General features: G+C 47.6%; 1 long non-coding RNA gene and 1 other non-coding gene across 2 annotated transcripts; both read right to left on the bottom strand.

The window, feature by feature from the left end:
• Positions 1-2769: 2769 nt before the first annotated feature.
• On the bottom strand, positions 2770-15649 carry LOC141573596 (uncharacterized). The gene is made up of 2 exons (XR_012499458.1): positions 3784-15649; positions 2770-3456 (listed from the first exon to the last, which is right to left on the bottom strand). It is a non-coding gene; the product is annotated as an uncharacterized LOC141573596 (long non-coding RNA).
• On the bottom strand, positions 10196-10269 carry TRNAS-AGA (transfer RNA serine (anticodon AGA)). Its single transcript has one exon. It is a non-coding gene; the product is annotated as a tRNA-Ser (tRNA).
• Positions 15650-21985: the final 6336 nt, after the last annotated feature.

Below are 21985 nucleotides of genomic sequence, written 5' to 3'. Positions count from 1 at the left end.
GGCAACTCAGGCTCCCTAAAGAAAAATAATTAAACAAGGGCAAAGGAGATCCTAAGAAGCTGAGAGGCAGACTGTCATCATATGCATTCTTTGTGCAAACTTGTCGGGAGGAGCATGAGAAGAAGCACCCAGATGCTTCAGTCAGCATCTTAAGAGTTTTCTCCAGACATGCTCGGAGAGATGGAAGACCATGTCTGATAAGGAGGGAGGAAAATTTGAAGACATGGCAAAGGCAGACAAGACCCATCGAGAAAGAGACATGAAACCCTGTATCTCTCCTAAAGGGCGAGCAAATAAGAAGTTCAAGGATCCCATTGTATCTTTTTCTTATTTTGTTCTGAGTATCACCCAGAAATCAAAGGAGAAGAAGATCTGAGCCTATCCATCAATGATGTTGCAAAGAGACTGGGAGCGATGTGGGCTAACACTGCAGCAGATGACGAGCAGCCTGATGAGCAGCAGGCAGAAAGGAAAATATGTAAAAGGTATTGCTGTCTGCTGAGCTAAAGGAAAGCTGATGTAGCAAAAAAGAGAGTCATCAAGGCTGAAAAAAGTGAGAAAAAGAAGGAAGATGAGGAGGATGAAAAGGGGGAGGAGGAGAAAGATGGAGAAGATGATGAATAAGATGGTTCCATGGAAGTTCTTTTCTTGGCTATAAAACATTTAAGCCCTGCCCCCCCCCCCGACACAGTTCACTCCTTTTTTTTTTTAAGGTTTTGTTTTGTTTTTAGGGAAAGGTAATGAGGTTTATGTATTTATTTTAATAGAGGTACTGGGGATTGAACCCAGGACCTCCTGCATGCTAAGCATGCACTCTACCACTGAGCTATACCCCTCCCCCCACAGTTCACTCCTTTTAAAGAAAAATTGAAATGTAAGGCTGTGTAAGATTGTTTTTTAAACTGTATAATGTTCTTTTTTTGTACAGTTACACTGCTGAGTGTGTCTTTAGCTAGCCCTGTCCCGGTGATGTCTTCAGTGGCTGCGAACCTCGTGGGATACAGTGTGGGGCTTGTAAGTTGGCATGGAAATATAAAGTAGGTTCTTGTTGGTGTACAACACAAATTCGTTTTTATGGGGATGGTAGTTTTGTCCTCTCCAGTTGTCTCTGATGCAGCTTATATGAAATAATTGTTGTTCTGTTACCTGAATACCATGCTGTAATTGCAAAAAAAAAAAAAGTTGCAGCTAATTTGTTGACAATCCAAATGCTTGCAAGTAAATATAATTTTAAAAAATGCGTATTGTGATGTTAAAGTAAATAAATAAATAAGTAAAAATGCGTGCTGTTGCCCTTTTTATAAGCCTGAAACTTTTCCTACTGAAAGGAAGCTCGGCTTCTGTTTCGCCCATCTTGGATCGCAGGAATTACTACTGTGGTTATCTTTTCAGTATAGTCAGCTGATAAAAAGCTTTTGTCTACACACCCTGCATATGATGAGGGTAAGAAAAATTGAACTGAGTCAAAAACAAAACAACCCCCCCCCAAGAAAAATAGAAACAAAAACAACAACAAAAAACTTTTAAGGGCAATGGGAAGCCATGAAGTGTTTATAGCAGGGGACAAGGCTGGACTGATCAGATTTGTGTTTTAGAAGATGATTCCTGGCAGGATGGGAAGACTTTCGGGAGGACTGGTAGCAAGGAGGCCAGCTATGAAAGCAGGGGAATTATTAGAAGGATATTTAGGAGAAGTGGAGTAGAAAAGGCAGGAGTTTAGGATGTCCCTGGGCAGGAATATGATGTAAATATTTGTGATTTTGCATCACCACCCCCGCCCCGAGTCCACTCCCCTTTTTCAGGCTCAGAACCCCAGTTTCGTTTTAGGGGAAAGAATCGTTCATATTGGGTAGAGTTTGGTGGGACTGTCAGTGAAGGAGCTCTGCCCACCCCCAGCCAAGACTACATTAGATGCTCCCCTCCTAGGATTCTAACCCAAGCATAACGACAGAAAAAATGGAGGCACAGGAGTTGAATCATCCTCTTTGGGCCTCAACTTCCTAACCCGTACAGTTCATTTAAGATCCAACACACCCTACATGGCAGGTGACATTCTTACTCTACATTTTTCAGTCTTCACGCCCCGAAGGAGCTGTTCACCTGTACCCCCCGTTCAGCTGCCCAGAGCTGCTCTGGCCCCCACCATTTCTGAGCCTGGATTTTCAGCCTTCCCTTCAAGTTGGTGAGTTGCTTCATCGTTCCAGGAAGTCCCCTCTCTGCCTAAGCCGAGAGTGTCAAGGAGGAGAATGTACATGATTGTGGCAGGGGGGTGGGGGGTGCGGAGGTCACTGGGGGCGTTAGAGCAGATTGAGCGCAGGGGAGAGAAGAGTCTCCCTCCCTCCCTCCCAGCCTGGTGGCTGCTGTGAACTGGGAGGGGCTGCCAAATGACAGACGCCCTAATTTCCTGGGGCATCTGGTCCGAGTAATAGTGCTTGCCTCCTCTATCATCCTTCTCTGTCATGGACATTGACCAAAGTTTGCCAGCAAGTCCCTACACACCCCTGGAGCCATGGCCCACTCCTAGGTCCTGTCCTGGGGAGCTCTGTCTGAGACGCACCTGGAAGCCCGGGGCCCAGCGGAGAGGCTGAAGACAGTCCTGCCGTGGTCCTGGATCCCTGCCGTGGACTCCCCACCTCAGCCCACCCTCCCACCCCGCCGTCCAGACTCATCCAACTCCTTGTCGGACATTAAAGCCCTCCAGGATTAACACCAAGCCCCCTTCCACCCCAGTCCCACTTCTCAGAAAGCAGACTCCCTTGAACACAGCTCTCTCACGACGGCCTGCAGGCCCATTTCTGTACCTGTGTACGCACAACACCTGTGATTTCCTGCCTACACGCACACGTCACAGTTTCCGAAGCATCTTCACACAGCTGAGCTCACAACAGCCCCAAGGAGTAGGGAAGGACGCAGGTGCCCATTTTACACATAAGGAAACTGAGGCTTGGGGAAGTGAAGGGACTTTCCCAAGGTCACACAGCTAGGAAGTGGCCTCTGCAGGCTTCTGGGGTCTGATGGCTTCTAGAAGCCAGGCCCCAGAATCGTGAAGCTTAATGCAGTTGTCACCTCCTTGCCAGCACAGGGCAGCCTGTTGACTCCATGCAATTTGGCCCAGAGGTATTTGGTGGGGGGAAGCGTCACGGGTGCAGTGGTTGAGAGCTTGGCCTCTGGGGTCCATGTGGCTTGGGTATTGCCCTGGGCAACTCAGCCTCTCTGGGCCTCAGTTTCCTCATCTGTAAAATGAGCAAAATAATACCCATTTACATCATCGGGTGATTAAATACTGGGGAAGCATTTAGAACGCTGAGTAGCAAATAGATTTACTTGAAAGAAAATCAGTGAACCCAGCAATTTAAGCAAGATTGCAATTGGTTGAAAAGAACTAGACCCAGTCACTCATTGTCCGTGGTGCTGCTGCTGCTTTAGAGTGAAATATCCGCCTTCCCATCCAGCAGGCTGCAAAGGAAACGAGAGATGACCACAGTCAACATTTTGCTGTATTCCCTTGCTTCTTTTTCTCTTTACATACATCTTTAAGATTCATTACATTTTAATAAAACAGACCTGGAAAACAAAAGCTAGTCATCAGCTTTTCAGATGAAGTTCATTTAGATGAACCACTGAGCACCTTTTGTGCATATGTAAGTACTGGTGTCCAGTTTTTACCGTTTTTCAGGGTTTTTTCTTCCTAATATTTACTCAATTACTTGTGCTCTTGACTACTTGTAAGAGCAAAGAGTTGGAACAACAGAAATGTTACTTAATTGGGTTATGGCCACTTACCAAATTGTATGTATGGTGTGATCCACGTTATGCAAAAACTTAGTGATAGCTCTGCGGGGACCCACGGCAAGGTGTGACCGACCGGCAGTTGTCTCAGGGAGGGTAGGAGTATGGGGGATCCTTGTTCTTCTGTGGCTGGTGTTTTTCTTTGGCTCGTCCGTAAATTTTTCTATAATGAGTATGCATTGCTGTTTTATTAAGAGAAATAGAAATAAGATCAATAATAAACAATAACTAACCTTAAACACTTACCATATGCCAGTGTATTAAATGCTTGGTAGAAATTCTCTTACTGACTACAACAACATAATGTAGACACTTTAAAAATTTTTCTTTCTTTGTTTCTTTCTTTGTTTCTTTGTTTCTTTCTTTCTTTCTTTTCTTTCTGTCTTTCTGTCTTTTCTTTCTTTCTGTCTTTCTTTCTTTCTTTCTGTCTTTCTTTGTCTTTCTTTCTGTCTTTCTTTCTGATTTTCTTTTTTTAATTTACTTTGTAAAATAAAATTTTTATTTCAGAATAGATTTACAGAAAAGTTGCAAAGATGGTGCATAGACTCCCCACATGGCTCACACCCAGTTTCCTCTACTGTTAACATCTTATGTCACGTTAATATAGTGTATTTGTCGCAACTAATGGACCAATATTGATGCAATACTGTTCACTAAATAAAGCCCATCCGTGCTTTATTCGGATTTCCTTAGTTTTCACTGAATGTCCTTTTTCTGTTCCAGGGGCTCATCCAGGATATCGCATTACACTTAGGCATTCTGTCTCCTCAGGCTCCTCTTGGCTGTGACAGGTTCTCCAACTTTCCTTGTTTTTAATGACCTTGTCGGCTTTACAGAGTGCAGGTCGGGTGTGTGTAGACTGCCCCCTTGACTTGGGTTTGTCTCGTGTTTTGCTCACAGTTAGACTGGGGTTATGGGTTTGGAGGAGGAAGGCCTCAGAGGTGAAGCGCCCTTCATCAAGTCCTAGCAAATGTACGTGTTATCAAGGTGACTTGTCACTCATGGTACTGACCTTGATCACTTGACTGAGGTCGGATCTGCCAGGTTACTAACAGAAAGTTCTCTGCCCCACTGCCCAACATTGCGGCTGTCGGGAAGACGTCCCTGCGCACAGCCCACACTTCAGGAGTGGGGAGTTCTGCTCCCCTCCCCGAGGGAGGAGTATTTACATTAATTATCTGAAATTCTTCACAGTAGATTTATATCTTCTCCTCAATGTATTTATTTTTCAATCACTTATTTACAGCAGTATAGCCTTGTGGATAGTCATTTTATACTTTGAGGCTATAATCCAGTACTAGGTCATTTATTTTGTCACTCAAGTTCTTGCCCCGGGAGCTCTTCCAGCTGGCTGCTGTGTCTCTTTGACACCCATCGTTATTATCCACCTTTCACAGGTGAAGACAAATAAAACTGAGAGATGATGAATCACAGCCCAAGTGTCACACTGCTGGTAAATAGGGGTCTTGTTCTAACTTCTGGGCAGCAAGTATGACCACTAGACACCATTGTCTCCTCCAAACACACACACACACACACACACACACACACACACACACACACTTTTAGGAATTTAGGAGTTTGTATGAATGTGGCCCTGCTTACAAAACTTTTCTAATGTCTTTCAGTCCATACTCTTTGGCCAGGGTCTCCTTTTCATGCCTCAGTGTGTGTGTAAACATCGTTTGTTCCCACAAATCCTTGTTGTTGTATATTAATTTCGTTTCAATAAATAAATGTTTTCTTGTTGGACATTTCAGTTATTCCATATTTTTTGCTAATACGCATAACAGAGAGAAGAAATAATTAGCTACAAAAGAATTGGAAATTAAAAAGTAGATTTAAAACACCTTGAAGAGATGGACAGAAGAGCTTAAAGACATCTAAAGGTTGCAAAACCACTTCACAAGCACCTAAAAATACGAATACTTTCAAAACAGCAGCTGTGGATATGTGTCCATCATTTCCAAGACCCTGCTGCTGATCAGCACAGAGATTCAGCGAGCAAGTCAGAAGCAGAGTCAGGCAGAGCTAGAAGCCACATGTCTCCCTCTAAACCCAGTGCTCCTCCCTGTTCCCCTGCTGCAGCTGCCTCTGCCCTGAGAGATCCCGCCCCGAGACCTTGCCTGTCTCTTGCTGTGTGTGGGGTGGCACCTGGGCACCTCTTCAGAAAGTTGTCTCCTTGCTCTGCCAACAAAAGAGGAAGTGGCTGTGGGCTGAGGGGTCCCAAGCCTCTCCCCTCTGACAGAAATGTGAAGGCCAGGACCAAAGTAGGTAGGAGGAAAAACCAAATGCCAAGGCTGACACCCTGGGGTCCACACGTGCAGCACCAGAGATCCTAGACCAAGGTCCCTCAACTCCGGCACTATCGACATTTGGGGCCAAATAACCCTTTGTGGTGAGGGCTGCCCTGTGATTGTGGGATGTTTGGCAGCATCCGTGGCCTCTACCCACTGGATGCCTGTAGTCTCCCCACTCCAGGTTATGGAAACTAAAAACGTCTCCAAACATTGCCAAATGTCCCTTGGGGGCCAAAAATCACCTCCATTTAGGCCAACAGTGGCCTAAACAGACACCCACTGGTTTTTCAGAACAGTGTCTGCCTCAATTGCCTTCTTTCCCAGAAATATAATTTGTTCAATATGTAACCAACTATGCCTTGATTTGTATACTTTTAAAGAACTTTTCACATCGATCAATTTATAAATTTTTTTTTTTAATCAAGCACTATGTCCTGATTTGGGGTTTTAAAATATGGTCTCCGTGGTGTGTTCTCAAAGAGAGGACAGTCATCATCGTCTAGCTAAAACCTGAACTCTTGTCCTTGGCCCAAAGGACTGGCATCTTGGGGAAGAACCCAGCCAGCTTTGGGAAGGGGTCTAGCTGCCGACCCTGAGGTGCTGGGTGATCTCTGGCTGTGACACGGACCCTTTCTGAATGTTGTGTCCCCACCGCCACCACACAGCCTCCTGACTAGCAGGGCTTTGTCCCTGAAAGCAAGATGGTGGCCAGCAGAGCCGTGAGTGCTCACAGCCATGGTGACCACGAATCCGTATGGCCTGAGTAACCACAGGACAGAATTCCTCCCCCCTCAACCCGCTTACCCACCTTCATACCACATGCAGGGTAGGCGTTATGTTTCCTAGGTTAGCACTGAGTCCTCAGGCCAGAGGAGCAGAAACACTCTCTAATCAAAGAACCAGTATGTTTGGTCCACATTGCAGAACCTCTCAATAAAACCTTGGCCCTTCTGGAAGATGGGGGGGTTGGGGAGGGGGTCTGTCTTCTGTTTTTCCCAGGATGCACCGAAAGTTCAGGAGCTTCTGCAGGGGGAGGGAGTGAACTAGACAGGGAGAACTTCCGGCAGACAGACAAGGCTCTGGAAATGGACGGAGAGGAGGAGTTGGTGGACTCTCGTCGGCCAGAGGCAGGATGGACAGGTGACCTTTCACACTCCCGTCTAATTCAGAGTCCTCTGGTTCGGCTTTTGTGTGGCATTCCCACCATCTCTGCCTGAAACGGAGATCTGGTCAAGCGCTTTCTCTAAACCTAAGCTGATCTGGAGATTTACCTGCGGCGCTTGTTGAAAGTGAAGATTGCTGGGCCCTTTCAGCAATTCTGACTCAGTAGGTCAGGGTCGGAGCCCAGATGTTTTTAGTGCTTGTAACAAGCACCTCGGGTGAGTTGAGCAACACTGAGGAGGCAGATTCGTATTCTTTGCCCTTGGTATGTTCTTTCCATCTAGCTCATCTCCCTTGGAGAACTTGACAAGCTCTGTTACAGCCCCGGGCCTCCTGAGGGTGAAACTTGCTTTATCCATCTGCAGGGTCAACCAGATGCCTGCACTGATTGATGTTCAATACCTTTTTGTGGACTAAGTAACTTCTCCAATAGTCCTCTCCACATGCCAGCTGTATATCCCATTTTTGTTGGAGTAGAGGATGCTGTATTTCGGATTCTAAGCCTTACAGAATTTTCTTTTTAATCAACTTTATTGAGATACAGTTTCCATACAATAAACTGTACCCATTTAAAGTATCAATTGGATGAGTTCTGCCAAGTGTATGTTACATCAGTATAACCACAACCACAAGATACAGAATATGTCCATCTTCCCCTGGAGTCCCCTCCTGTCTCTTGCAGTCACTCACCCCCTCTGCCCCGGCTCCAGGCAAATTCAGCTCTTCGTCCTGCCACTCTAGATTACCCTGAGTTCTCTATAATTACATGTGAGCAGAATCATACAGTGTGTATTCTTTTGTGTCTGGCTTCTTTCATCCAGCATCGTGATTTTGAGATTCATTCACATCGTGGGTAAATCGGTCCTTTTTATTGCTGACTAGTATTCCATTATATGGATATCACCACAATTTGTTTATTCAGTCACCTGTTGATGGGCTTTTAGATTGTTTCCAGATTTGGCTAATGTAAATAAAGTCTCTATAAAAATCCATGGAAACGTCTCTGTGTGGACATATTGCTTTCATTTCTCATGGAATTTTCTAGGACTGGGGTAGAGGTAGCCAGGAGTAGGGACATCAGAAAAAGCCCTCCCTCATCTAGTCAGTCCATAAACATTTATTAGGACGGTAATGTGCCAAGCCTGCACTCCAAGCTAAGAAAGCCAGGACAAAGAGGGCTCTCATGACCTTTCAGTGTGGTCAGTGTCATGGCAGGAGGGCCCTCTGCGGAAGGGGCCAGCCCAGCCAAGGAGGCCAAGAAGGCCTCAAAAAATCCTCAGACCACATTCCACCGAAAAGGCTTCATTTGGAATGCAGGTGTGTGAGGGAAAGTTTTTAATGGCTCAGAGGGAAAGACTTTTTAACCAAATTATCATATTTTTTTCCACTTAACACCAAGGTAAATTTCCCTAAGAGTTGGGAGTTTCCACTGGGAGGAGAGAGAAATGTGGACAGACCCTTCCAGGGAAAGGGAGCCAGAAAGAAAAGTATATTAGTACATCACAAACTCAGGAGCTTAAAGGAAAGACGTTGATTCTCTCGTGGTTCTGCAGACTCGAGTTTGGAATCTCGGTGTTGGTGGAGCCACATTCCCTCTCAAGGGAGAATCCTTTGGTCTTCCCTTCTGGTGGCTCCAGGAACTACCGTGAGTTTGAAAAACTCTGGCCCAGACACTAGTAATAAAAATATTATTGAGTTTCCTGTGTGCCAAGATCTGTCCTAAACACTAGACATAAATTACCCCATTGAATCCTCTTGGCAGTTCTAAGGCGGGGAAGATCATTAGCTGCAATTTGACGAAGGAGGAAACCACACATGGTACCAGGCGCTTCCTTACCACGTCCGTGGTTGAATAGCCTATAAATGAGCAGTCCAGCCTCAAAGCCACTGCATCTTTGCACCTGCAGCACGTGTTGGGAAGTGTATTTCAGTGCAGGCTCTGCCCCTAAGGTTTGTCTTGAATATATTTCTCCTTTCAGGGCTTAGGGGAGTTGGGGTGGGCGGGTAAGGAGTGGGAGGGACCTCTCAGAGACCTTGGGAAGGGGGCAGCTGGGGAAGAGGGCAGAGGTGGTGGGTGAGTCTGCTGCCAGCTAGCTCTGCTGCGAGTCCTTTTAACCCTTGAGCCTGGGGGCCACCACTGAGGCAGAAGGATCAGGCAGAAACCAACACAGAATCTCGGGAATAGAAGTCGAGGCAACATGTCAGTTTTGAAACATGCATCTTAAGAATAGGGCAGGAGGCCCAGCATCCAAGGAGCGGCCAGAATGAGGGTGCTCAGGGTGAGGCCGGCCTGCAGCTGGGGGCTGCCTTGGAAGTCCCACCCATGTGGGGAAGAGGTTTGCCCTACCTGGGAGCTGGGCTGGGCCAGGCACCCACCTTCTTGGCCTGGTATCTTGGAATGGACTGTGGAAAGTGAAATTCTGACAGCACCACAAATGACCAGCTAAGAGGCAAAGGGGAGGCAGTGGACAGAGCGGTCCTCTCCCAGTTCGGCCAGTCCTCCTTCCTCCCACTTGAAGGATTTATTCTCTTCTCCCCAGTTTTCCTTAGTTAATCAATCTGCTCTCTTTGGGTAATCAGTTTTGAAACCTACCCATTACCCAGATCAGCCCAAGAAAATCTGAGTGAGTGACTAGCCAACCCCAGCTCCAGTGTGGGGTCGAGCTGTTTAGAAAAGCAGTCAGCACAGATTCACTAAGAGGCGTATTAATGTAAGAGCCGATCTTTATTGATCACTTAGGTGCTAGGTAGCTAAGTGTTTTTGTGCATTACCTTTTTAACCCACAGTTACCCTGTGAGGTAAGATTATTAGCTCTATTTCATAGAAACTGGGGCTCAAACAGGTTAAGGTCTATCTGACTCCAAAGGTTTTGCTTTTTTTTTTTTTTTTTTTTGATCAGTGCAGAGGTGATCAGGTTTGCTTAAAAAAAAATTTTTTTTTTTAATGGCGGTACTGGGGATTGAACCCAGGATCTTATGCATTCTAAGCACATGCTCTACCACTGAGCTATATCCTGCTTCCCCACAAAGCATTGCTCTTATCCCCATACATCAGTGGTTCTCAAAATGTGGTCCCTGGACCAGTGACCTCAGCATTACCTGGGAACTTACCAGAAATGCAAGTGCTGTGGCCCCACCCAGAATCTGAACCTCTCTGGGCAGAGCCCTGTGCTCACCCTCCAGGTGATTCTCACATACTCTCAGGTTTGGAAACCACTGCCCTGCATTATCCTATCTCCTCAAAGATACAGGCAGGCCAAAGTAATCTCATTTTCTTTTATAATAGGATGTTCAGACTGGCAGGTGGAGGAAATAGCCTCTCTTTGGAGAGAGGGAAAAGCCTTTGATCTGGTTTTCTCATGAAACTTTGAGGACACTGTGGGGAAAAGTGGAGAAGACCAGGGAGGAAAGAGGCTGCATCGGGCATCACAAGGTGTCATATTCCCAGAGGCACAAGTACAACTGATGGCAGCTGGACAGTCATACCCCAAGAGTGTTAGTTAACAGGTCAGTACACATCTGGCAGAAGGTCTCTACTGAGGAGCCATAGGATTCTGCCCAGTTTGAATTTTTAATCAATGATACGGAAGATTGCATAGCGTCAGCTCACTAGGTATCACGAAGCTGAGGCAGATGGCAAATATACTGGGTAACAGACTGAGGACCAAACATGATTTTGCACTTGGGTAGTTAACAGCCTACACAACTGTACATGGCGATGACGTACTGGATTTTATATTTATGTCTCTTTCTGGTTGGCACACTGGCTGAATTTCAGCCCCTGTTTAGTCCCTCAAAGTGTGCCACTTAACTCCATCCAGAAGAAGAGAAGCCTTTTTAAAGTTCATGTTGAAGGTATTTTATGAGTTTACAGCAGAGCTGGCCCATCACTTTTTTCTACTGGGGTAAAAAATATGTACAACATAAAATTTGCCATTTTAATAACTTTAAAATGTTACATTTTGGTACTATATGTAACATAAGATTTACCATTTTAATCATTTTTAAGTGTACAGTTCAGTGGCATTAAATATGTTCACATTGTTGTGGACCCATCAGCAATATCCATTTCCAAAATATTTTCATCACTTTAAACAGAAACTCTGTCCCCTTTGGGCAATAACTCCTCAATCTCCCCTCCCTCCAGGTGCTGGTAACCACTAACTGACTTTGTCTGTATAAATTTGCCTATGTTAAATATTCCATGTAAGTGGAATCACACAATATTTGTCCTTTGTGTCTAGCTTATTTCACTCAGTATAGTGCCTTCAAGTTTTATCCATGCTGTAGCAAGTGTCAAAACTTCATTCCTTTTATGGTTGTATCATATTCTATTTATGTATATAAATATTGGAGATATTTCAGGTTTGGTTTCAGACCACCACAATAAAGCAAACATCACAATAAAGCAAGTCACATGAATTTTTTGGTTTCCCAGTGCATAGAAAAGTTACGTTCACACTATACTGTGGTCTATTCAATGTGTAATAGCCTTATGGCTGAAAAAACAATGCCCATAACTTAATTAAAAATAGTTTATTGCCCCAAAATGCTAACCATTCTCAGAGCCTGCAGAGAGTCATCATCTTTGTGTAATAGTAACATCAAAAACCACTGATCACAGATCACCATAACAAATATAATAATAATGAAGAAGTTTGAAATATTGCGAGAATTACCAAACTGTGACACAGAGACATGAAGTGAGCAAATGCTGATGGAAAAATGGTGCTGAGAGACTTGCTTGATGCAGGGTTGCCACCAACCCTAGGTTTGTAAGAAACACACCTCCAAAGTACAGAAAAGTGAAACACAATACAACAAAATACGTCTGTACCACACTTGATCCACTCATCTCTTGATGGGCACATGGGTTGTACCTACCTTTCAACTATTGTGAATAATGCTGCAAAAAACATTGGTCTGCAAGTGTCTATTTGAGTCCCTGTTTTCAGTTCTTAAGGGTATATACCTAGGAGCGGATTTGCTCCATCATATTCTGTGTTAAGCTTCTTGAGGAACTGTCAAACTGTTTTCCATAGTGACTGTACCATGTCAGATTCCCAACAAGAGTTCCAATTTCTCCACGTCCTTGCCAACACTTGTTTTTTATTTTAATTAAAAAAAAATTCTATTAAAAAAAAATTCTAGCCATCCTAGATGGTATGACGTGGTATCTAAATGTGGTCATGATTAGCCTTTCCTCAATGACTAGTAATGTTGAACATCTTTTTAATGTGCTTATTGACTATTTGTGTATCTTCTTTGGAGAAATGTCTGCTCAAGATCCTTTGACCATTTTTTAATGGAGGTGTTCTGTCTCGTTGCTGTTGAGTTGTAGGGGTTCTGGATACTAACCCCTTATCAGATACAGGATTTGCAAATATTTTCCCATTCTGTTTGCTGCTTTTTCACTCTCCTGGTAGTGTCTTTCGATGCACAAAGTTATTTCATTTTGTGAAGTCCAATTTATTTATTTATTTTTGTCACTTGCGCTTTTGGTGTCATATTTAAGAAACCGCTGCCAATCCTAAAGTGATGAAGATTTTCCCCTGTGAGTTCTTCTAAGAGTTTTATAGTTTTAGCTCTAAAATTTAGGTCTTTGATTGATCTTTGAGTTTGTATATGATATAGGGTCTACCTTCATTCTTTTTCATGTGGGTATCCACTTTTTCCAGCACCACTTTTTGTAAAGACTGTCTTTTTCTCCCATTAAATGGTCTTGGCACCTCTGTGGAAAGTCAATTGACCATAAATGAAATGTGAGGGTTTATTTCTCAGCTCTCAGTCTGTTCCTTTAGTCTATATGTCTGTCCTAATGTCAACACCACACTGTTTTGATTACTATAAATTTGTACTATGTTTTGAAATTGGGAAGCATGAGCCCTCCAACTTTGTCCTTCTTTTTAAGATTGTTTTTGGCTATTTAGGTTTCCTTGATATTCTATACAAATTTTACGATAGGTTTTTCCATTTCTGGAAAAAAAAACACCAAAATACTGTTGACCTGTCACTTTTGATTAAAAAAAATCAGTGTCACCTGTCCATGGTGGAGAGGAAATCTGCATGGAATTAATTTGAGCCAATACTGCTCTGTGGTCACCAAAGAGCAAGTGATGTTGAGCTCTGTTTAAACCAGTGCAGGAGGAGGGAGGACCCTGTCTCCTGGTCTCTACCCACTGAGGCTCACATTTGTCAAGAGGGCTCTTGAGATCACAGATACCGTCTCCAGGGAAAGGATAATATATTAGTGAATAAACCTCAGTTGAGAAAATTTGGGAGACGACTGCGTGGAGCTAGAGGAAGAGGGTACACGGTAACTTTCAAATCTTTGGATGGCCCCACCCTCTACCCAATCTTTCTCTCTCCTCTTCCACTTATAAAACAAAAGTTTCCCCTACAGATGAGTGAAGACAAATAAATGATTAGGAGTCAGCCCAAATTGCCCTGTTTCTAACCATTGGGGAAGTTTTCATCCTTCCATCAGATCAAATCTATAAAAAGCTGCTTGTCTTGGGAGATGGTAAGTTCCCTGCCATGGACATTGTCCAAACAGGGGCCAGATGTTGCATTACTGGTTCAGCATGGCAACAGGAGTCAATGACCCCAGAGACTCTTCCAGCCATGGCAGAACTTGTAAAACATCTTGTCTGAGACCATGGCCCCTGCCCACCACTCCTCGCTCCTCACAGGGCATCCTCTCTGTGACAGCTGCTGCAAGGAGTGCTGGGAATGACATGGCCGTCAACAGGGATCTACTTCTTCAAGTGATGTCTCAATATCACTTTAAAAGGAGGTAGGGTGATGTTCTTGGATAAGCAGACGGGCATAGGTTTGAATCCCAGCTGGGTCTCTAGCTAAATGGCCCTGGTAAGTTACCTAATCTCTCCAAGCCTCAGTTTCCTACTCTGTACAATGGGGAAATACACCAACTAGAGCTGACCACAGGGAATCTGTCTGCCCCCTCCCAGTTCTGGGGGCACCAACCCCCACAGCTGTGTCCCATCCTCTTGCTGCAGGTGTAGGCACGTGACCTGGCCTGGGCGTCTTTCCTGCTATGTGGGGAGAACGTGCCTGAGAGCTGAGAATATACAGAGAGGGAGTCAGATTAAGAGCTGGAGCTAATGACAGACATCCCAGGCCAATCTGACTCCCTGGATCCAGCTATGCCTAATGTCCGCTCCTGCTTTTATCATTTATGTGAGCAATAAATTCCACTTTTGACTTAAGCTAATCTGAGTTGGGTTTCTACCAGTAGGAACCCAGAGAGCCCTGACCAGCACATCTTTCTGCAGGGCAGCTGTGTGGATTAAAAGAAATATTGCCAAGTACCTGGCACTTAGGCAGGCATTTTGTGAGAGACCAACAAGCCTGTTTTGCTGCATAAACATAATGGACAGCAGTGGCGGACGGGAACTGCTGGTTTGTACGGTGTATGAGACAAGTGAGTATGTGATCCCAGCTGTGCCAATCAGCATTTTTCTGGGTTGTCCTGAGGGTTGCAGTGGGGCAATTTTCTCTCCTCTTTGAGCCACGAAGCTGGATTCCTGTAACCACAGCTGCTTGCAGCCCAGCTCCCTGTCCCATGACTGAGGCCCATCTGCGGTGGGAGAGAGTGTCACCCACCCACAGAGAGAAGAAACGAGAGAGAAGCTTGAGAGAGAGGGCGGGGACACGTGCGCCTGGCCGCCAGCGTTCTGAAGGCCACTGTCCCCTCCCCTGCACTCCTAGGTATCACAGGAGCCAAGGAATGGCTCTCTTCCTTCAGCTTGAGCTGGATTTCCATCCCTCGCCAACAAAGAATTCTTGCCTAACGTGCCCAGAGGCCGACTGAGGTGAGGCCATAGAAGACCCACTGGGTCAGCTCTGCAGCAGGACAGGCTGTCCCTGGCTCCTGGCGTGGGGAAGGCCAACATCCTTTCCCATCAAGCAGCTCTCAGATCTGGTGTCCCCCTGGAGGGGGACAGGTTGGGCCAATGCAGGGCACTGAGTCACAGTTGAATGCCCTCTCCAACTGCCAACTATCAAATCCTTTGACTAAGGAGGGTATAGCTCAGGGGGAGAGTGCGTGCTTAACACATATGAGGTCCTGGGTTCAATCCCCAGTACTTCCATTTGAAGTAAATAAATAAATAACCTAATTAACGCCCCCCCCCAGCCTAAAAAAAAAAGAAAGAAAGAAGTCAGGCAGAAACAGACTCACAGACATAGAGAACAAACCTATGGTTACCAGGAGGAAAGGGGATGGTGGAGGTGAAAAATTGGGAGTTTGGGATTTGCAGATAGTAACTACTATATATAAATTAGGTAAGCAAGGTCCTACTGTATAGCATGGGGAACTACATGCAGTATCTTATAATAGCCTATAATGAAAAAGAATCTGAAAAGGAATATATATATATATATATATATATATATATATATATATATATATATATATATATATACATATATATATATATAACTGAATCACTATGCTATACACCAGAAACTAACATGTTGTAAAACGTTGATAAATAAATAAATAAAAGAAGTTGGGGAGCAAGGAGGAGTGTGCCTGGAATGTTTGAAAAATGGCAAAGCATGCCTGATGGGAATGTAAAATGGTGCAGCCGTGTTGGAAGACAGTTTGGCAGTTCCTCAAAAAGTTAAATAGTTATCATTTGACCCAGCAAGTCCACTCCGAGGCATAGACCCAAGAGAAATGGGAACATGTCCACAAAGACTTGTACGGCAATATCCATAGCAGCCTTATTCGTAATAGCCAACAAGTAGAAACAACCCAAATGTCCATCAACAGATGAGTGGAGGCGGGAAGAGCATAGCTCAGGGGCAGAGCATGTGTTTGGCGTGCACAAGGTTCGGGGTTCAAACCCCAGTACCTCCACTAAATTAAAAAAAAAAAAAGGATGAATGGGGAAATAAAATGTGGTATATCCACGCAGCAATGGAATATTATTCAGACTTAAAAAGGAATAAAAGTGCTGACACATGCAAAGTACATGGATAAGCCTTGAAAACACTATGCTAAGTAAAAGAAGCCAAAACCACATATTATATGATTCCATTTATATAAAATGTCCAGAATAGGCAAACCCACAGGGACAGAAAGTAGCTCAGTGGGTGCCCAGGGCTGGGGGCAGGGGCAGTGACTGCTTAATGGGTCAGGGTTTCTTCAGGGGTGATGAAAATGTTCTGGAAGTGGATAGTGGTGACGACTGCACAACCTGGTGAATATACTAAAAACCACTGAAATGTACACCTTCAAATGATGAATTTTATGGTATGTGAATTCTATTTTTATTTTGTTAAAGAAATTTAAAAACAAGGAGCCCAGTGCCTCTGAGAGAGTGAGGACGATGCCTGGCACCCAATAGCACAGAAGTTGGCTTGATGCACATTTTGTTGAAGTAACGTGAAAGCGGGAATATTTAACCCCTTCATGGCCTCTGCCTTTTAACGGTGGAGAAGAGACCTCCAGATCCCAAGGTGGCGAGAGCCAGGGAGAGCAGCTCCCTCTGAGCCTGGCTGGTTCTGGTTTCTGAACAGGTGGGGGTTCTCACTCAGATCCTTCCTACTTCAAGGGCCAGGCGATGAGCTCTGGGGAGGAAGGAACACCTGAGCAGAGCCAGTCAGAAGAACAGACTCGTGACTAAGAAGGAACAAGCCCCATGTTGTGATTCCTGGGGCCTCTCCTTCTCTTTTTCCCACTCATGGAACCTGCACTGGGCTCTCTGAACCTCAGTTTTCCTACCCCTCGTTGGAGGAGAAGGGAAATTAGCCCTCAGCCCTGACCCAGGGCCTGATGGAGGCGGAAGAGGCAGTGCCTTTGTGGGATGGGGGAAGGGACTTCTGAGCATCTGAAATGACGTCCTGGGACACAGGCCAGAGTCTGATGGAAGCTGCCAGCATGGTACATGGGGGAGGGAGCACAGCAAGTGACATGGACCCTCCCCTGTTGTGGCCCCAAGGGAGGGAGCCCTGGGAAGGGTAAGTTTCCACCAGTGAGCTGGGAAAGTGGGGAGGGCTTGGAATGCAGGGCGTTGTCCAGAAGATAGGGGGCTGGCCAGCCCTGGGCATTTAGGAGGTCAGCCTGCAGGACCAGGGGAAGGGTCCTGGGGATGAGTCACACTAACGCCACAAACAGTCTGAGGCTCGGCCGGGAGCAGGGCCCAGCCTGACGTGGGGAGGGGCAAGTTCAGCATGCGGCTCAGCCACTCTCACGAAGATGAGCTGTGGGAGCAGAGCCGGGGAGAACTGGGGACCACTGTGGGAGGCATTGTGGGGAGCACTGCGGGGGGCAGAGATGATCATAGTTTACTCCTAGGCGCTCAAGGAAGGAGGAAGGGCACATTCATTGATGGTAAAACACGTTGTCTCGTTAAATCTTAGCATAAGTTGGGAGATGGTGATGGAGGATGGGGGTGAGGTCTGGGGTCTTCACATTTCCCAGGTGAGGAAGCCAGACAGGTGGAACCACTCGTCTAAGGTGACCCAGCTGAGAGGTAACAGAGCCTGTGAGAAGTCAGGTTCATCTGACCCCACAGTCCAAGCTCTTGGCACTCTGCCGCATTGGAAAATGGAGCTGCGGAAAGAATTGAAAACATCTCAGGTTTTGGCTCCACTGATCACCCTGGGTGTGGTGGCAGAGGAGGAGACGGTGGGGTGAAGAGGGCATGGGGATGGCACAGGACCCTTAGAGAGGCTGGACCAGTCCCAAGCCCTGCCGCCACCTGGATTTGGGGATCCATATAAGTCCTCTAAGGAGCCATTTCCTCCCCGCCCACCTCCACCCTCCGGGACCTGTCTTCCTCCCAGAGCTCCTTGCCCCAAGCAGAGCTCAGCCCTTTCCTGAGCTGGGAACGGTGCCCCTTCCCCCACACACCCTGATAATACCCTGCCCCTGGGCTTTTGAAATGTCTTCCCATCTTTTCAGGTCACCTCTCTAGGAAGCCGTCCTCATCTTCTGGCAACTTTTCTTGTACGTCCGTTAAGCATCTGCCTTGTGCCAGAAGCCTGAACCTAGCCAAATTCTCTGACCCAATGAGCCGATGCTGAGAGAGAGGGACCCACCAGGACTGTGGGAGCCCATGACTGGGGGCGGGAGGAGCCAGGTAAGACATGATGAAGGAAGGACTTTGGACCTGAGCCTTAGGAAATAATGAAGCACTTACAGAGTCAGGAGACCGGGGCAGAAGGCCATTCCACACAGACAGGAAGTCGGGTTTGACCTGTTGTGGAAGATGAACCGCCCAAAGCCCCTTACCCCACCTCCCTGTGCACCTGCCATGTTCTATTTCATGCTTGTCTGTGGGCGCCCTGAGACAGGGGACCAGCCAGGCCTCCTCGGGGCACCTCAGAGTCCTGAGAGCAAGCTCGGGGTCGTGCTGGATGGGACAAATGGGGACCGCTCCCCACCCCCGACCCCCATTCAGTCCCACCTCCTGGCACAGCTGATCCCACATCCTACTTGAATGTGAGCCAAAGCCATTAGAACACAGCCCATTCTCCCGACTCCGCGTGGCCATCAGGGTGGCCACATTTCCTTTCGCTCTTTGCAGGACAGGTAGACACAAGTCTGTTTCGGAGATGAGGACACTTGTGGCTCAAGGGGTCAAAGCCACAGAGCTAGAGGTGCAGCTCAGATTTGAACTCGGGTCTCTCTGGCTGCACAAAGCCCTTGGTCTTATTCACTTCCCTCAGTGTCATTGCCTGGCAGCGGGTCGAGCCATAAATTAGCATGGAGGCACAGAGAGCAGACCTGGATCCCCCAGAGGCAGCAGCCAGGCAGGCTGGGAACCCCTGACCTGAAACAGGCCTGTGGCAGGAGGGGCAGGGGCGCCAGCCCCAGACTCCAAGCCTGGATGACTCCAGATCCCCACCTAGTGGTGGAATGGAGCTACTGCCACACCACCCAGGCAGCTGAATGAGACACTGATCCAGCCAGGCCACCAGCAACCACTCTCCAGCAGCAAACATCCCCTCCCTGGGCCCGGGTTCTTTGGAGACAGAGGAGGTCCATCAACTGGCTTGTGCACTGGGGTTCACTGCCCTCAGTATTTCTCTGCAGCAGCCCAGTTGCCTGTGGGGGCTCTGTTGCAGACACACCAACACACAGGCCTCTCCCCCTCCCCAGTCTAAACCTCCACGTCTAGACCAGATTCTCCAGGTTCAGGGACTTGGCAGCCTGTTACCGCAAATAGCAGGGTCTCACTGGCCTGTGCTGGCCTCCAGGGTAGAGGGGTCACCCAGCTCTGATGGGCTCAACCCTGGCTGCTGCCCGGACCAGAGGAGAATTTGTCCTCTTCTCAGCTGGCCCCCAGACCCCCATCCTCAGGCTCCTCCAGAGGGAGCAGGCCTCCTCAGGAGGGGCAGGAAACCAGCATTCACGGTGCCGGGTGCTGTTCTGCACAGCATCTCGCTTAGTCCTCAGACAACCCCAAGAGCTAGACACTATTATCCCCACGAGGAAAAAGTCATGGGGGAGGCGTAGTGATTTGCCCAAGTCACACATTCATTGAATACTGACTACAAAATGATGTGCGTGGGCACCACACTCAGAAGCGAGAAGGTCAAGGGGAAGCTTCCTGGAGAAGGAAGAGGTTCCAGGCAGAGGGCAGAGCAGGAGTGTGAGAAGTCCCCGAGGCAAGGGCAGCAAGATTAAGCTAGACCTGGGCGGGCAGGCAGACCGTGGGTGGGAGGTGGGCGGGGTGGGCTGAGTGGGCAGGACTCAAACAGGCCCCACTGCCAGGCTAAGGAGACTGGACTTGACCCCAAGAGCACAGAAAGCCTTTGGAGAACGTTAAACAGGGCAACGACCGCATCTCCTGTGTGTCAAAGATCAGCAAGCAGACAGGCTGGGAGGTTCCCAAGGGTCCCAGGTGGAGGCGCTTGCCCTGAAGTTGTGGGGTGAGGGGAGCAAGTTTGTTGCTCAAGGCAGGGGCTCAGTGGCAACAAAGGCCCAGAAGCCAGAGGGCCCCGGAGCCCCTAAGGAACAGAGAAATCACCCAGCACAGCTGGAGGGCAGGCTTTGTGGTCTGGGAGGCCATGGTTGTGGATGGCCCTTAGTCCATTCAAACTGCTATAACAAAATCCCACAGACTAGGTACCTTATAAAACATTAGACATTTGTTTCTCACGGTTGGAAGCTGGAAGTCCAAGATCAGGGTGCCAGCATGGTCCGGTGAGGACCCCCTTCCGGGTCACAGGTGTCTGATTGTATCCTCACAAGGTGGAAAGAGGCTATGACAGCACTAATCTCTTCATGAGGACTCCATCCTCACGACCTAGGCACCTCCCTCCCAAAGGCTCCACATCCTAATACCATCACCTCAGGGGTTAGGTTTCAACATGAATTTTGGGGTGACACAAATATTCAGATCACAGCAGCCTGGACCCTTCTCGTGTAGAGGCAAGTCCTCAGGCAAGATATACGCCCTCCTCCCTGGGCCTCAGTTCCTCAGGAGAGAGAGGAGGCCCCATGGCCTGAGGCTGAGGCCCTGGCCTCAGGGGCCCTCTGTGGCTACTCCAAGTGAACCTGGAGCTTCTGGTCCAGGGACCAGCAAACACATCCTGGAGGGACAAGGTGTGAGCCCTGTTTCTGGAGGGTGCACTTCATTCATTCACTTATTCATTCGTTCACCAAATGCTTTTTGTACCCTTTCTCTGTATTAAGCAGTTTTAGGTCTGGGGACCCAGAAATAAGCAAAGCAGACACTAGCCCTCCCTTGATGGAGCCAATGATCTCGCAGGAAACAGACCTTAAACAAATACATCCCTTCCTCGAGGACATGTGGCCACGCAGAGGGGTGGGGTGGGAAAGGGTGGCTCCAGCAAACTGGAGGCAGTGGGGAGCCTCAGAACCTCAGAGAGGCCGGGGAGCTGGTTTCTCCGTGGAAAACTGCCCCCCAACAAGTGTCCCCAAGCGTCTCTATGTGTTTACATGCACGCGTGTCTGCATGCAATATACTCGTGTATGTCTATAGGTGTGTGTGTCTGTGTGTGTTTCTCTGTATGTCTCTTTGTGTCTGTGTGTGTGTGCAGGCCTGTGTGTGTCCCACGAGAACCCAAAGCAGGGGGCCTGGCCAAATGACCAGTGGGACACAGAGGCCCTGCGGCTGTAGAGCAGGGCCGCTCAGGGATTCAGGAAAGAGCCCAGGCGTGGGGCCGGCCAGACCTTGCTGTGACCTGTGACCCACTTGTTAGCAACTGTATGACCTTGGGCAGGTCTAAGCCTTGCTTTTCCCCTCAGTGAAATGGGGGTGAGCATATCCGCTGCCCAGGGCTGAGAATGAAATAAGAAAAGGTACGCCCAGCATTAAGCACCTCAAGCCGTCGTGCTGAGATGTGGTGGGGCCAGAGGATGTCCTGTTCTCTTGGGGACAGAAACCAACAATAAGGAGAGCAAACAGGCCTGAACTTAGCACTTGCCATGTGACATCACCCCTGCTGTGGTTTTATGCAGGGGAAGCCCCTGCTCCCACTAGGGGTCCCCAGCAGGCCCTGCTGGGCTGACACGAAGCAGGGAGGCCACACTTCCCCTGGCGTCCTGCTCCTGGGCTCTGAGTCAGGCTGCTCTCCCAGGGACTCACAGCCCAGCAGGCCCCAGAGGGCACACACCCCTTTGCCCTTTCCCAGCCGTGAGGCTGAGTCTCACCCATCATCACTTCATCAGCTAATCTTCACCAGGACCAGGCCTGTGCGATTGTGAAAGGGCTCTTCCTTTGTTTACTGGA

The sequence above is a fragment of the Camelus bactrianus genome, chromosome 16, assembly GCF_048773025.1.
Source record: "Camelus bactrianus isolate YW-2024 breed Bactrian camel chromosome 16, ASM4877302v1, whole genome shotgun sequence".
Classification (NCBI taxonomy): domain Eukaryota; kingdom Metazoa; phylum Chordata; class Mammalia; order Artiodactyla; family Camelidae; genus Camelus; species Camelus bactrianus.
This window is presented reverse-complemented; position numbering and strand designations above follow the sequence as displayed.